This window comes from Microcaecilia unicolor, chromosome 10 (genome assembly GCF_901765095.1).
Source record: "Microcaecilia unicolor chromosome 10, aMicUni1.1, whole genome shotgun sequence".
NCBI lineage: Eukaryota > Metazoa > Chordata > Amphibia > Gymnophiona > Siphonopidae > Microcaecilia > Microcaecilia unicolor.
Genome location: NC_044040.1, coordinates 151864091 through 151881193, shown reverse-complemented (window position 1 = coordinate 151881193; position 17103 = coordinate 151864091). Strand labels below are relative to the sequence as shown.

Sequence of the window (17103 nt, the reverse complement as noted above, 5' to 3'; positions counted from 1 at the left end):
AAATAAGTATTTGATCCCTTGCTGATTTTGTAAGTTTGCCCACTGACAAAGACATGAGCAGCCCATAATTGAAGGGTAGGTTATTGGTAACAGTGAGAGATAGCACATCACAAATTAAATCCGGAAAATCACATTGTGGAAAGTATATGAATTTATTTGCATTCTGCAGAGGGAAATAAGTATTTAATCCCTCTGGCAAACAAGACCTAATACTTGGTGGCAAAACCCTTGTTGGCAAGCACAGCGGTCAGACGTCTTCTGTAGTTGATGATGAGGTTTGCACACATGTCAGGAGGAATTTTGGTCCACTCCTCTTTGCAGATCATCTCTAAATCATTAAGAGTTCTGGGCTGTCGCTTGGCAACTCGCAGCTTCAGCTCCCTCGATAAGTTTTCAATGGGATTAAGGTCTGGTGACTGGCTAGGCCACTCCATGACCCTAATGTGCTTCTTCCTGAGCCACTCCTTTGTTGCCTTGGCTGTATGTTTTGGGTCATTGTCGTGCTGGAAGACCCAGCCACGACCCATTTTTAAGGCCCTGGCGGAGGGAAGGAGGTTGTCACTCAGAATTGTACGGTACATGGCCCCATCCATTCTCCCATTGATGCGGTGAAGTAGTCCTGTGCCCTTAGCAGAGAAACACCCCCAAAACATAACATTTCCACCTCCATGCTTGACAGTGGGGACGGTGTTCTTTGGGTCATAGGCAGCATTTCTCTTCCTCCAAACACGGCGAGTTGAGTTCATGCCAAAGAGCTCAATTTTTGTCTCATCTGACCACAGCACCTTCTCCCAATCACTCTCGGCATCATCCAGGTGTTCACTGGCAAACTTCAGACGGGCCGTCACATGTGCCTTCCGGAGCAGGGGGACCTTGCGGGCACTGCAGGATTGCAATCCGTTATGTCGTAATGTGTTACCAATGGTTTTCGTGGTGACAGTGGTCCCAGCTGCCTTGAGATCATTGACAAGTTCCCCCCTTGTAGGTGTAGGCTGATTTCTAACCTTCCTCATGATCGAGGATACCCCACGAGGTGAGATTTTGCGTGGAGCCCCAGATCTTTGTCGATTGACAGTCATTTTGTACTTCTTCCATTTTCTTACTATGGCACCAACAGTTGTCTCCTTCTCGCCCAGCGTCTTACTGATGGTTTTGTAGCCCATTCCAGCCTTGTGCAGGTGTATGATCTTGTCCCTGACATCCTTAGACAGCTCCTTGCTCTTGGCCATTTTGTAGAGGTTAGAGTCTGACTGATTCACTGAGTCTGTGGACAGGTGTCTTTCATACAGGTGACCATTGCCGACAGCTGTCTGTCATGCAGGTAACGAGTTGATTTGGAGCATCTACCTGGTCTGTAGGGGCCAGATCTCTTACTGGTTGGTGGGGGATCAAATACTTATTTCCCTCTGCAGAATGCAAATAAATTCATATACTTTCCACAATGTGATTTTCCGGATTTAATTTGTGATGTGCTATCTCTCACTGTTACCAATAACCTACCCTTCAATTATGGGCTGCTCATGTCTTTGTCAGTGGGCAAACTTACAAAATCAGCAAGGGATCAAATACTTATTTCCCCCACTGTAGTTGATACCTCAATGCCTAAAACTATGCACATCCGTTTACATCAATGAAAATGTGGTGTAAATCCCGGCATGTATATTTGCACGCACTGGGCCATATTCTATAACTACATGCATCAATTTTGGAACACCCATGAAATTCCCATTTCACTGCCTATAACCACAACCCTTTTTACCTGCACACATTAGAAGTTTGGTGCACTTTGTTACAGAATACGCTTAGTGAGTTGTGCGCATAAATTCCAATTATTGCCTGTTAAGCTCATTAGCTTGTTAAGTTACATGTATTGTTACAGAATCTGTTTGGATTTCAGTGTAGATCTCTAGGCGCACTATATAGAATCCGGGGTTGATGCCTTCCAAATTTGGCACCGTAGGTAGTTATCTATGGGACCCTTTTACCTACCAAAGCTTCAAACCACAGAGAACCAAGATACACAAATAATTCCTCCATCACACAAAGCAATGATCAAAAGCCACAATGACAACATTTTTATTATCCACCCCTCTAATTCTTCCCCTTCCCCCACTATCCCTCTACCCCCCCACCCCCACCTCATAAATTGAAATTCAAGGTTAAATGTTCAACAAATAACTCCTGGCTTTCGAAGGAAGAGTGAGCCAAAAGGGTTCCCAGGTCTCGTGGAACCAGAGCCCCGGTCCTTTGTCCAAAGTTGTAATCCCTTGTCTGTACAATCACATCTGGAACAATAAGAGCGATCTCCACCTTGATAACGATGGTCCTACATCCGTCAACCAGGTTAACAGAATTACTTTGATACCAAAGATGGCTAACTGAGTAAAACTGTTGAATCCTACTGGAGGGGAATTCGTATAACTAATAAAGAGGATCAGTGGATCATAAGCAAGTGTGCAGCTCCAATACGAGTCTAAGCCTGCAGCATACATCTCCAAAAGTTACTTATTACTAGGCAAGACCAAAACATATGTCCCAACATGGCTGAAGTAGCCCCACATTTACCACAGTTCATACTCTGAATCAGGGCTGCTTTGAATGCACATTGTGGTGAAAAATGGAGTCTTAATAGAAATTTGTAAAGTATTTCCCTTTGTGGAACAGATAATCTTTGCGAATGAAGTTGTTTTATGTAGTTTTTGCAATGCTCTGCTGTTACAGTGCACTACAGGTCTTGGACCAGTAGGACGCCGAGAGTTGATAATCTAATTCGGGCATTGTGTCTTTCAAATGCTGCTGCTGATATTTTAGAGGCATGGATTGTTGCAATCCCAAGGTATAAGCCTCTGACAACGTGTCTGTCACATCCTCCGTTAGATCAGTCCAAACCAGAGAGGATACGTGAAGGGGCATAATCGAATGGAAACGTCTATCTCCATGGGCGTTTATCTCCGAGAACGGGTCCGTGAAGGGGCAGACCGAACTGTATTTTCGCAAAAAATAGACATCCATGTTTTATTCGACAATTTGTGAGGTGGGCGTTTTTGTTTTTCAGCGATAACGGAAAATGAAAGCACCCAGCTCAAAAACGAATAACTCCAAGACATTTATTCGTGGGAGGGGCCAGGATTCGTAGTGCACTGGTCCCCCTCACATGCCAGGACACCAACCGGGCACCCTAGGGGGCACTTCTACAAAAACCAAAAAAAAGGTAAAAGAGCTCCCAGGTGCATAGCACCCTTCCCTTGTGTGTTGAGCCCCCCAAATCCCCCTCAAAACCCACTGCCCACAAGTCTACACCATTACTATAGCCCTAAGGGGTGAAGGGGGGCACCTACATGTGGGTACAGTGGGTTTGGGGGGGCGGTTTGGAGGGTTCCCATTTACCAGCACAAGTGTAACAGGTGGGGGGGGGGGGGGTGGGCCTGGGTCCACCTGCCTGAAGTCCACTGCACCCCCTAATAACTGCTCCAGTGACCTGCATACTGCTGCCAGGGAGGTGGGTATGACATTTGAGGGTGAAAATAAAAAGTTGTGAAACGGCATATTTTGTGGTGGGAGGGGGTTTGTGACCACTGGGGGAGTCAGGGGAGGTCATCCCCGATTCCCTCCAGTGGTCATTTGGTCATTTAGGGCACTTATTGGGGCCTTATTCATGGAAAAACAGGGTCCAGGAAAAGTGCCCTAAATTCTCGCTACAAACGCATATTTTTTTTCCATTATCGGCGAAAGGCGCCCATCTCTGATCGGCCGATAACCACGCCCCAGTTCCGGCTTCACCATGCCTTCGACACGCCCCCATCAACTTTGTCCGCATCCGCGACGAAGTGCAGTTGAAAATGTCCAAATTCGGCTTTCGATTATACCGCTTTATTCGTTTTTGTGAGATAAACGTCTATCTCCCGATTTGGGTCACAATATAGGCGTTTTTCTATTTCGATTATATGCAGGATAATGTCTTATCTGCAGGTATGCAAAGTAATGCCCTGGGGGTATTCTGTAAGTGCGTTGGAGATACTCATGCCCCCTGATGCCTGATGCCCCCTTCCTCTGTCACAATTTGAGCTAAGTATTTAAGACCCCTCAAAGCCCATTGACCAAACACGCTATTCCCCTGTCCTGGGGGAAAGGCTGAGTTGTTACAGATAGACAAATATGGGGTTACCTTAGATGAGAAATAGTATCTCCTACACATCCACTGCCATACTTCCCTTAGGGTTTTAAGCATAGGGTAATTTTGAAAAACATTGGGAGGCAACTTATTCAAGGTGTGTAAAATTTGTCTAAAATTAATCTCAGGGATTACAGTTGTTTCAATGGAAGTTATAGAAAACTCTTCAGTGCCCCTGAACCAATCGTTAATATGGCGCATGCCACAGGCCACTGTCAGGTATCGTATGTTCAGGAATCCCATCCCACCATGAGTTTAGGGAATAAACATCAAAGACAATGGTAATCTCGGTTTTTTACCTTTCCATAGATAAGATTGCAGGAACTTCCCTAACTTTCATTCCTCCCTAACCCATAAATGTAAAGGGAGCTGCTGAAATAAGTAAAGCCATTTAGGTGCAAGTATCATGTTAAACAAAGCAATCCGCTCCCACAAGGAGAGAGGATAAACCTGCCAGACACAGCAAGTTTTTTGCCTAGTTTCTTCTCATAGGGGAATGACGTTGATTCTGTATAAAGTGGCAAGATCAGCAGGTAATAGCACCCCTAGATATCTCAGTGCAGAGTACTCCCATTGAAAAGGAAAATCCCCCTGCCATCCCTGTTTTATGTTTGGGTCTAACGTCAGCAATTTAGACTTATCAAAATTAAGAGTGAACACCAAAAGAGTGCCAAACTGCTCCAATATTGACAACATGGGAGGCAGCAAGGTTTTTGGTGCAGTGAGAACCAGTAATAAATCATCTGCGTAGGCTAACATTTTAATAGTCTGGTTCTGCAGCCTCACCTCCCTGCGCCTCTTCATATCAATGGCTCCAGGGAAAGGTCAAATAGTAATGGCGATAACTTGTCTGGTCTAGTAGTCATTTTCTACATTACGTTCCACAAAGGTCTTTTTAAAGACCACAACTCCCTTCCAACCAGAACCGTATACCTGAATACTTTGTCCACAAGTTCAGACAAGTTTTTTAAGACTCCTGAAGAAGGCACTCCCTGTGCTGAAACATAGTACCATGTAGAGTCTTCTCTCAATAAGCTTGTTTTCAATATTGGATGTCCTCGGTCTGTCCTTTGAAGAGCCTGATTCAGTTCCCACCCTTCTCCTGCTCCTGAGATTATTCGTGAGACTCTGTTGTTCTTTCCACTTTGGTGGCTATGTTGCCTTTACCATGGGTTTAACACAGATTTACCATGGAATAGCAATGCAGAAAGGGTTTCAGCATGGGTGTTAACTCACACAGAATCCCTACTACAGACTGCATTGGACTGCATTAAAATACATGTTAATGTGGTCATTTCAATGGGTGTTTGGCACACATTCAAACACTCTGGTTTACATTCTTGACATGGAAATCATCTTACATACAGTATGTGTAAGCTTAGTCTTCAAGAAACAGAAAGTGCTTTTGTCACTGAAAAGTATCTTTTCCCACATCTCACTTGACTCTGTACTTCCTCTGTAAACAGCTTCTTCTTGCTTTGCATCCCCCTCAATTCACATTCTAGACTTCTACCCATTGTAGATGAAGAAACTGCCACTCAACAGAAGTCAAGCTACTTTCTGAGTATCTGAGATGAGGTAAGCTTGCAGTCGGAATTATGTGATTTCTGAAGCTTGATCCACTTTTGCTGTAGGATCCAATTCTGATTAACTTTATTATTTGATAAGCAGCAGACAATATAAATGAATATCTAACATACCAAGGGCACTGTTTACAAATCTGCAGTAGCATTCGTCACTGCGCGCTAAAAATTTGTGCTGTGCAGACATCCACAATATTCCTATGAGTGCCTATACAGCGTGCACTAATTTTAAGCATACGCTAATAAATGCTAATGCGCCTTTTTAAACAGGACCCATAATTTGTTGACTTTGAAAGAAAAGCGACCTCTGAAACACATAATGTATAGTGTTCCACCATAACATCTACAGTTATGTGAAAAATTGCTTACTGAAGCTTCAAAACAGCATTAATTGCTGCTTATTCCAGACCTTTGCACAGCACTTAATGAATGAACTTGTAAGCTCCTTTGAGCAGGGACTGTCCTTCTTTGTTAAACTGTACAGCGCTGCGTAACACTAGTAGCGCTCTAGAAATGTTAAGTAGTAGTAGTAGTAGTACTGTAAGGTCATGAGATTTCTACAATCAAGTTGCTGACACAATACACAGGCCACTCAATCCTGCCCCTAAGAAACTGGCTGCAGCAACCCCTCATGGCAGCTCATAGTACTATCCAAATAAGCCTCTTATATTCAATGTTGATGCCCAGACATGGGCTAATCTAGCCGTCGACAACAGCGTTTAACAAAAACGCTGACTGCCACCAGCTGAATATCAGCTAGTTGCAAACTAAGGGGTCCTTTTATTCAGCTGTGGGAAAAAGGGCCCCGCGGTAGGTGCCATTTTTCCCACGTGCCAGGGCCCATTTTACCACAGTGGGTAAAATGGTCCCCAAAATATGGCCATGCGGTAAGCTAATTCTTACCACATGGCCAAGCAGTGGGGAGAACTTACCGCCACCCATTGAGGTGGAAGTAAGGGCTCCCATGGTAACCCAGCAGTAACTGAGCAATGCCCAATTATCACTGGGTTAGTGCCATGCTATAAAAAAACATTTCCCATCGAGCTGGAAATGGTACACTCTTGAGCCAGAACTACTGCCGGCAGCCACGTTGGGCCAGAGGTAGTTTCTTGGATAGCATACGATAAGCCCGTGTTTGGCTTACCACCACTTTGTAAAAGGGCCCCTCAGATACATTAGGAAGGCAATGCTGGCTGCCATAAATAAAGGCAGGTTCCCACTCAAATAGTTGCTTAACTACTCTTGGAGTGCAGATTCTGCGCAAAAATGTGAAATTCTGCATGGCTGCAGAATGCTGCACTCTACAGTCGTGCAAAAGTCCAGCAAAAGTAAAATATGACTGAATCTGATTTTGTAATTTTATTTCATTTTGTCAACTGAAATGAAATGTCAACTGAAAATAATGTATATATATATATATATATATATATAACTACAGTTATCCGTATTATAACTCATATATTAAGAATTTTTGCATTTTTTTCTGGCTCTACAACCACCTATACATGGTATTGTGCTGTACATGGTATTGCACATGGTATTGTGCTGTACTATATTGATAAAAGTTCATGTCAAAGCTATTTGCAATTGAACTTTGTAATATTCCCATATTGTAACAGGCAGTGGCATAGCTAGGACTGAATAGGCCCCAGGCAGAAACATTGAGATGGACCCCCTATAACACCATCGTTCCCTAAGTGGTGGGTATTGGGGGTGGGGGAGTATGCACATTTCCCAAAGCTGACATATTACAGTTAATAAATTAAGAAGAAAATACTTTTTTCTACCTTTCTTGTCTGAGCAACGCTTTGGTCCTAGTGTCTCGATTCTGCTTTTTTCTATTTTTTTTCTCTTAACTCTCTCCAGGGTCTCTCTCTAAGTCCACTATTCACCTTTTCTGTATGTTCCTATCCATCCTGAACATCTTTCCTCTGGGTCCCTGTCCCTATCCTCCCCCCATGTTCAGCATCTCTCCTCTGTATCCCTACCCTTCCCCTTCTGTCTAGTACTCCCCTCTGTCTGCCTGTCCCTATGTTTCTTCCATGGCCAGCATCTCTTCTGTGTCCCTGCTTCTCTCCTCTCTCTTCCCTTCCTCCTGTACCCCCTACCCTCTGTGATGTGGCATCTATCTCTACCTCCCTCCATTGGCCCACCATCTCTACCCCTCTCTCCCCTACTCCAGATTCTCTCTTTCTCTTTTCCCTTTCCCCCCCCAAGTCCAGCACCTGCTCCTCTCTTCTCTGTCCCCTTTGGTCCAGGTTTCTCTCTTACTCTTCCATCTGTTCCCCACCCCCAAGGTCCAGCATTAATTCCTCTCCATTCCCCTATGCATTCTCTCTCTTCCATTTGTTCTCCTCCTTCTCCCAGTCCAGCATCTGCTTCATCTCTTCTCTAGCCCTTTGGTTCACGTCTCTCTCTTACTCTTCCATCTGTCCTCCAACCCAAGATCCAGCATTACACCCTCTCTCTCCCTTATGCACTCTCCCCCCCCCCCCCACTCCCTGAGCATTACTACTACTACTACTATTTAGCATTTCTATAGCGCTACAAGGCGTACGCAGCGCTGCACAAACATAGAAGAAAGACAGTCCCTGCTCAAAAAGCTTACAATCTAATAGACAAAAAATAAAGCAAACAAATCAATTAATGTGTACAGGAAGGAGGAGAGGAGGGTAGGTGGAGGCGAGTGGTTACAAGTGGTTACGAGTCAAAAGCAATGTTAAAGAGGTGGGCTTTCAGTCTAGATTTAAAGGTGGCCAAGGATGGGGCAAAACGTAGGGGCTCAGGAAGTTTATTCCAGGCGTAGGGTGCAGCGAGACAGAAGGCGCGAAGTCTGGAGTTGGCAGTAGTGGAAAAGGGAACAGATAAGAAGGATTTATCCAGAGAACGGAGTGCACGGGAAGGGGTGTAGGGAAGGACGAGTGTGGAGAGATACTGGGGAGCAGCAGAGTGAATACATTTATAGGTTAGTAGAAGAAGTTTGAACAGGATACGAAAACGGATAGGGAGCCAGTGAAGCAACTTGAGGAGAGGGGTAGTATGAGTAAAGCGACCCTGGTGGTAGACAAGACGGGCAGCAGAGTTTTGAACCGATTGGAGAGGGGAGAGGTGACTAAGTGGGAGGCCAGCAAGAAGCACATTGCAGTAGGCTAAACGAGAGGTGACAAGGGTGTGGATGAAGGTTTTGGTAGAGTGCTCAGAAAGAAAGGGGCGGATTTTACGGATGTTGTAAAGAAAGAAACAACAGGTCTTGGCGATCTGCTGGATATGAGCAGAGAAGGAGAGAGAAGAGTCAAAGATGACCCCAAGGTTTCGAGCTGAGGAGACAGGGAGAATGAGAGAGCCATCAACAGAAATAGAAAACGGGGGGAGTGGGGAGGTGGGTTTGGGGGGAAAAATCAGAAGCTCGGTTTTGGTCATGTTTAATTTCAGGTGGCATTGAGACATCCAGACAGCAATGTCAGACAAGCATGCTGAAACTTTGGTTTGGATGCAAGGTGAGATATCAGAGGTAGAAAGGTAGATTTGGGAGTCATCAGCATAGAGATGGTAGGAAAAGCCATGGGAATGAGATTAATGAACCAAGGGAAGAAGTGTAGATAGAAAAGAGGAGGGGACCAAGAACAGAACCCTGAGGTATGCCGACAGGCAGAGGGATAGAAGTAGAAGAGGATCCACCAGAGTGAACACTAAAGGTGCGGAGGCAGAGGTAGGAAGAGAACCAGGAAAGGACAGAGCCCTGGAATCCTAGTGAGGACAGGGTATCGAGGAGTATGCTGTGATTGACAGTGTCAAAAGCAGCGGAAAGATCAAGAAGAATGAGGATGGAATAGAGACCTCTGGATTTAGCCAGTAATAGGTCATTGGAGACTTTAGTAAGCGCAGTTTCGGTTGAGTGGAGAGGGCGAAAACCAGATTGTAGTGGGTCAAGAATAGCATGTGAGGAGAAAATATCAAGGCAGCGGCGGTGAACAGTACGCTCAAGTAATTTGGAGAGAAAAGGGAGGAGGGAGATGGGTCGGTAATTAGAGGGACAAGTAGGGTCGAGTGAAGGCTTCTTAAGGAGAGATGTGACCACAGCATGTTTAAAGGCAGTAGGGACAGAAGCAGTGGAAAGTGAGAGGTTGAGAATGTGACAGATAAAAGGAATAAGAGCAGGAGAGATGGCATTAAGAAGGTGGGTGGGAATGGGATCAGAGGAGCAGGTGGTACATTTTGAGGAAGAAAGGAGAAGTGTAGTTTCCTCAATAGTAACTTCAGGAAAGGAGGAAAAGGAATGAGGGGAAGGAGAGAGAGGGGAGCGGACTAGTGGAGGGAGAGGTGGCGAGGTAGAGAATTCAAGGTTTATCTTTTGAACCTTGTCGTGAAAGAATTCAGCAAGGGTCTGAGGAGATAATGAAGAGGGAGTTGGGGGGGGGCACCTTGAGGAGAGAGTTCAATGTGGTAAAGAGAAGTCGAGCGTTAGAGCCAAGAGAGTTGGTCAGTTGGATATAATAATCCTGTTTGGCGCGTAAAAGAGCAGATTGGAAGGAGGTCAGCATGAACTTAAAGAGTAAGAAATCAGCAAGGGCCCGAGATTTCCGCCAGAGGCGTTCGGCGGAGCGGGTACAGGAACGTAGGTAGCAGATATTAGAAGTCAGCCAAGGTTGGGGTTTTGTACGCCTTATAGGGCGGATCATCAAAGGTGCAAGAGTGTCTAAGGCAGAGGATAGAGTATTGTTGTAAGAAGAAACAGCCTCGTTGACAGACGTGGATGGTGCCACAGCAGAGAGGAGGTTTGAAACATGGGAGGATAGAGATGAAGGGTCAATATTGTGAAAATTCCTAGATAAATTAGATAAGATAGGACGGGACTGGGAAGGAGGAGATTTAAGTGTGAAAGTTATAAGATGGTGATCAGAGAGGGGAAGATCAGAGGCAAGGAAACTAGAGGGTGAACAGTTTGAGGAGAAGATGAGATCAAGACAGTGACCATTTTGATGAATGGGGGAGGTGGAGCATAGTTGGAGATTAAAGGAGGATGTTAAAGCGAGTAACTTGGAAATATAAGAGTTGGAAGGATCATTAGCAGGAATATTAAAGTCACCAAGGATGAGAGAGGGGGAGGAAGGATCATGGAAGAAGGCAAGCCAGGCATCAAAGTCACTGAGAAAGGATGAAAGGGACTTATCAGGGGGACGATAAATGACCGCTATTCGAAGAGGCAGAGGAGAGAAAAGGCGGATAGAGTGGACTTCAAAGGAGGAAAAACAGTGAGATTGAGGTGGAAGAAGGGGTTGAAATCTGGAGGAGGGAGAGAGAAGTAGTCCAACACTGCCCCCGCGACCAGCAGGGCGAGGAGTATGTGAAAAAAGATAACCGCCATGGTAGAGAGCTGCGACTGAAGCAGAGTCATCAGGGCAGAGCCAGGTTTCTGTTATGGCGAGCAGATGGAGGTGACGTGAGATAAAGAGGTCCTGGATATAGGGGAGTTTGTTACAGATAGAGTGGGCATTCCATAGAGTGCAAGAGAAGGGCAGAGAAGAGGAGGGGAGTAGAGGAATAGAGATGAGGTTAGAGAGGTCGCGGTGAGATCTGTAGAATTGGGAAAATAGTTGGTGAGGAGGGCCAGGATTGGGATTGATTTCACCGGCTGAGTGTAAGAGAAGGAGTAAAAGAGAGCGGAGGAGAGTAGGAGAGGTGTGGCCACGAAGGCATCGAAGGCGAGAGGTATTTAGGTGGAATGGGGAAGGCAAAATGGAGGGAAGAAAGAGACGGAGATTAAAAGCCAAGAGGGAGGAAGAGGGTAGGAGAGAAGGTGAGGTGATGAAGTCGATGGATGGGCAGTGAGTTCCTGTAGCGGAGAGGTAGGGGGTGAGGGAAAAGATTAGGAAGGGACAGGGCTAGGAAGAGAATGTGAATAGGGGCCATAAACGACTGAGGTACTTTAGCAACCGGAAAGAATAGATGTAAAGAGAAAAATGCCCCACGCGCCGTTAGGAGCGTGGCACCTAGAGCAGAGGCCCTGAGTGGATCTGAGTGGACCTGGGTGTCACCCCGGAAAAGGCTGTAAGGATATGCAGATGAGCTGCAAGTCCTTCACAGCACCTGAAAGGCAGCCGGTGGTAGAGCTGGGCACCTCTCAGCTGAGGAAAGGCTTACCAGGGCTTAGGCCGAAGCCAGCATTCCTCCCCCTGAGGGTCGCCTGATCCTAGCCAAAAAGCACCTGGAAACTCTGTGCACTTGGAGCGAGGGCCCTGGGAAGATCGGGGTGGACCTGGAGTCACCCCAGATATTGCTGTGAGGAAATGCAGAAGGGCTGCAAGTCCTCCACAGCACCTGGTGGGAGCGCTGGGCACCTAGAGCGGAGGCCCTGAGTGGATCTGAGTGGACCTGGGTGTCACCCCGGAGAAAGCTGTAAGGATATGCAGATGAGCTGCAAGTCCTCCACAGCACCTGAAAGGCAGCCGGTGGTAGAGCTGGGCACCTCTCAGCTGAGGAAAGGCTTACCAGGCATCTCTCCTGCACTCCATTCCTCCCTCTGTCTCTCTGGCTTCTCCCCAGTGCTGCAGTGAGTGACTGACAGCAGAAGAGCAAGCCCTGAAAATTGTCTATCTCCAGCCAGCGGGGCCTTTCTTTTGCCACATCCTGCCCACAGGAAGTTGCATCAGAGGTGGGATGCAGCAGAGGAAAGGCCCCGCTAGCTGGAGACAGCCAGTTTATAGGGCTGCTTCTGCAGGCCACCCACCACAGCACTAGGGAGAAGCCACAGAAACAGAAGCAGGATGGAGTGATGTCAGGCCAGATGCAGGGAGGGGGAGAGGAAGACAGGAGGGTAGGAAGGATGGATCTGTGGGCAGCAGTTTCAGGTGGCCCCTACCATTGAGCAGCCCTGGGCATTTTGCTGGGCTTGCTCAATGGTAGCTACACCCCTGGTAACAGGGTAATTTTATAACAGAGTACCTAAGAAAAAAAGGCACAAAGGTGCACATGTTGGACTTATTTTATGAAGACAATATATCTGCCTATGTAGCTTTATAAAACTGCACCACTGAAAACTAAGCACCCATATTTACATCTGTTTATAGCAGGTGCAACTATGTGCATAAGTGTGGTAGTAAAAAAAAAAACAACTGATGTATATGTGCATATTTTACATAAGTGCCAATCTCACCACTATTTTGCCTACTCTCTGTCCTCAGGAATGCCCATCTATATGTCACATAAAGTTGGCATCTTAATTTCTGTGTGCATATTGCTCAGGCAATTTTATAGAAACCTACTTGAGCACACAAAATGCTGTACTACATGCTTATATTCCTTATAAAATTTCCTCCATCGAGGGATCACAATAATTAAAAAGTTACTGAAGTGATACAGTGCAATATATAGTAATAGGTCATAACATTAGCTGATACCAAGGCTCATATTTATGTGCAGAACAGCAAGACTGACACTTCTAGTTTCCTTTGGACATGCGCACAAAAATGTGATTATCTGCATACTCCCTCCCCCATTTGCTGCATGTTTCCCACGCATATAATTTTAAGGCATTTAACATGAATATGTGATGAAGTGTCATATGATGAAATGTCTGCAGCAATGAGGTGTTGCATGATGAAATGGCAGGTTAAGGTAATGAAAATGATGTTCTTCTATGCCTAAATATGAGCCCTGTGAAAACTTTATATGTAAGAAGTTTTAGTGAGACTCATATTTATTTTATTTATTTTTTACATTTGTACCCCACATTTCTCACCTATTTGCAGGCCCAATGTGGCTTACATAGTACTGTCAAGGCGTTTGCCAGGTCGGTTGATAACAAATACATGGTTATATAGTGATTGAATGAGATAGTTGTAGTGGGTCGAAGGTAATGAAGATTGTATATTGTCCGGTACGATCATTGGTCATCCTGTGTTACTGGGTGAAGGGGTTATGTTGGATCATTGGGGTAGGCCTTTTTGAAGAGGTTGGTTTTTAGTGATTTCCTGAAGTTCAGGTGGTCATGGATTGTTTTCACAGCTTTAGGGAGTCCGTTCCATAGTTGTGTGCTTATGTAGGAGAAGCCGGATGCGTAAGTTGTTTTGTATTTAAGTCCTTTGCCGTTTGGGTAATGTAGGTTTAGGTAGGATCGTGATGATCCAATACTGTTTTTAATGGTAGATCTATAAGGTCTATCATGTATCCTGGGGCTACGCCATATATAATTTTGTGGACCAAAGTGCAGATTTTGAAGACGATCCATTCTTTGATTGGGAGCCAATGCAGCTTTTCTTGGAGGGGTTTGGCACTTTCGAATCAGGTTTTACTATATATTAGTCTGGCTGCTGTGTTTTGGGCGGTCTGGAGTTTTTTCATGAGTTGTTCTCTGCATCCCGCATAGATACCGTTGCAATAGTCTGCATGTCTTAGGACCATTGATTGTATTAGGTTTCAAAAAGTTTCCCTTGGGAAGAAAAGTTTTACTCATTTGAGTTTCCACATTGAATAGAACATTTTTTTATTACAGAGTTTACTTGGCTCTCAAGAGTAAGGTTGCAGTCGAGTGTGACTCCGAGTATTTTTAGGCTGTCTGAGATAGGGAGGCATGAAAGAACAGTGTGGATGTACGCTATCATGCCCTCCTCCATTTGTTCCAAGTTTTCCATGCATATAATTTGAACACATTTAGCTTGAGTACTTAATGAAGTGTTGCATGATGAACTGGCTCGGTGATGAAGTGTCAGAGATGAAATGTTCATACACCATAGCTGATAGCCTCTCTTGCTGATTTACAGATTTTATATCTGGAACCCTAAGCAAGTCTCTAGTACTATACCCATTCATTATTTGTTATGAGCAGCATTTTAGAAAGGACATGTAGAAGGAAATTCAAACATCTGAGTCAGGATATGTGGAATTCCCATACTACTTTACAATGTAAAGCCTCTTTTAAAATAAGAGGAGGGCTGCATGTTCAAGCCCCTCCATATCCAGAGGCAACAATGATTTGAGAAAGCTGTATGCAGGACTTTTTTTTGTGCCAGTACACGCTAGTACAGTGTACCGGCACCTTATTTTCACTGCCCCACTAATCTCACCCATCTCCCGCCTCTCTCCCGCAGCCACAGCTGCTTTTCTCAATGAGCAACAGCAGCACCTTGAGCACAGAAAGGAGTAACAGGCACAGTGCTGCATGCACTGTGTTGGCTCTGCCAATCCTCTGCCCCGGAACGGGAAGTTGACATCAGAAGGGCAGGGAATCAGCAGAGCCAACAGTGCGCATCTGAGCACTGTGGTTTTGCACCTTTTACTCTTCAATTTACCTGACGACGCTGCAGCTCATTGGGAGAAGCAGCGGCGGCCCTTGGAGAGTTGCTGGATGGAGAGAGAGGAGGCAAGGGGAGAAATGCTGGATGAGGATAGAGGAAGAAGGGGAAAAATACTGGATGAGTGAGGGGGCAAGGGGAGAGAGAGAGGAGGAAGGGGAGAAATATTGGATGGGGAGAGAGGAGGCAAGGGGAGAAATGCTGGATGGGGAGAAAGGGGGCAAAGGGAGAAATACTGGATGAGGAGTGAGGGGGCAAGGAGAGAAATACTGGATGAGGAGTGAGGGGGCAAGGAGAGAAATACTGGATGAGGAGTGAGGGGGCAAGGAGAGAAATACTGGATGTGGAGAGAGGAGGAAGGGGAGAAATATTGGATGGGGAAAGAGGAGGAAGGGGAGAAATATTAGATGGGGAGGGAGGAGGAAGGGGAGAAATACTGGATGAGGAAGGGGAGAAATATTGGATGGGGAGAGAGGAGGAAGGGGAGAAATACTGGATGGGGAGAGAGGAGGAAGGGGAGAAATACTGGATGGGGAGAGAGGAGGAAGGGGAGAAATACTGTATGGGGAGAGAGAGGACAGGGGAGAAATACTGGATGGGGAGAGAGGGGACAAGGGGGGAGATACTGGATGGGGAGAGAGGGGACAAGGGGAGAGATACTGGATGGGGAAAGAAGGGTCAAGGGGAGAAATGCTGGATGGGGAGAGATGCTAGATAGGTAGAGAGGGGAAACAGAGAAATGCTAAATGGAAGTGGGGAGGAGAGAGGGGCAATTGCTGGATGCAAGTGGGGAGAAGTGTGAGGGGGAAATGCTGGTTGGGAGTGGGGAGGAGAGGGGGCAACTTCTGGATGAAAGTGGGGAGGAGGGAGGGGCAAATTCTGGATGGATACGGGGAGGAGGGAGGGGCAAATTCTGGATGGATGTGTGGAGAAGAGAGAGGGGCGAATGCTGGATGGATACGGGGAGGAGAAAGAGGGGCAAGCTGTAGATAGACACAGTGAAAACAGGGAAATTGAAGACTGGATAGTAAGATGTGGATAAAGGCTGAAAATAAAATTGAAGAAAGCTGAAAGGAAAAGGAGGAGAGAAAAATGACAAACAGAAAATCCTGGCATGGCAATAGAGTTAAGAGAAGACAAGGAAAGTAGAAACCAGAGACTGGGACCAATACAAATGAAAAGAAGTACATGGCCAGACAACAAAGGTAGAAAAAAATACTTTTATTTTAAGATAAAGTAGTTTGGTAGCTGTGCTAATTTTTGTGTTTTATTTGTAGTTGTCAGTTTGTAATGTAGGGAATGGAATATATGAAATTTAAGTCTGCTATTTTTATAGCAAGGGGAAAATATTTTTTTTTCTGGTGTTATCCTGCATGCCAGAGTCAGGTTTTTGGAGGTTTCAGCTGATTTTCTTGCCTACGTATTTTATTAGTTTATGGTCAATCTTAGGTGTTCTTTCGTTGGGCCTAGGGATTTGTGTACTATTTTCAATGATGCCTTTTTATATGATCTATGGCTGGTAAAATGGGTGTGGCTACTGTGGGGTGTGTGGCTACTATAGGGGTGGAGCCATAGTGGCCCCGGCCCTTAAGGTTGCCACTGTATGAGTACCAGTATCTTTTTTTCCTGCAAAAAAAGCACTGTGAGGAAAACAAAAGTACCCCCTACCACCACACACACACAGATGTGGAAGAAGCCTTCTACTGTTCTCCGATCCCAGCATCTGTACACCCTGGATCATGAACCCACTCTGATGCTAGCTTTCCCAAAGTTTCCAATATGGCACCCATGCCCTTGACAGTACACAACCCTCCCGATATGACACCCAACCCCCAAGAACACACAAACCCTTCCTTCATGACACCCGACAACCAAAAGCACATAATGACCCCTTTCAGCAAGCCAAGACCCCCCCCCCCCCCCCCCGGAGGCGCCAAGTCTGAAACAATAGATCCACTCCCGTTCCTGCTGAAATAGAAGCTTTGTTCGCTCTCCTCACCTAACATGTTTAGATATATGATTCATCATAAAACAAGTTAACTGAAATTGTGGGAGAAAG

At 45.6% G+C, this 17103-nt stretch overlaps 1 protein-coding gene across 1 annotated transcript in view; it reads right to left on the bottom strand.

The window, feature by feature from the left end:
* The window catches only part of ANKMY1 (ankyrin repeat and MYND domain containing 1), a 293230-nt gene that overhangs the window by 140829 nt on the left and 135298 nt on the right, over window positions 1–17103 (bottom strand). The gene's annotated exons all lie outside the window — the stretch shown is intronic.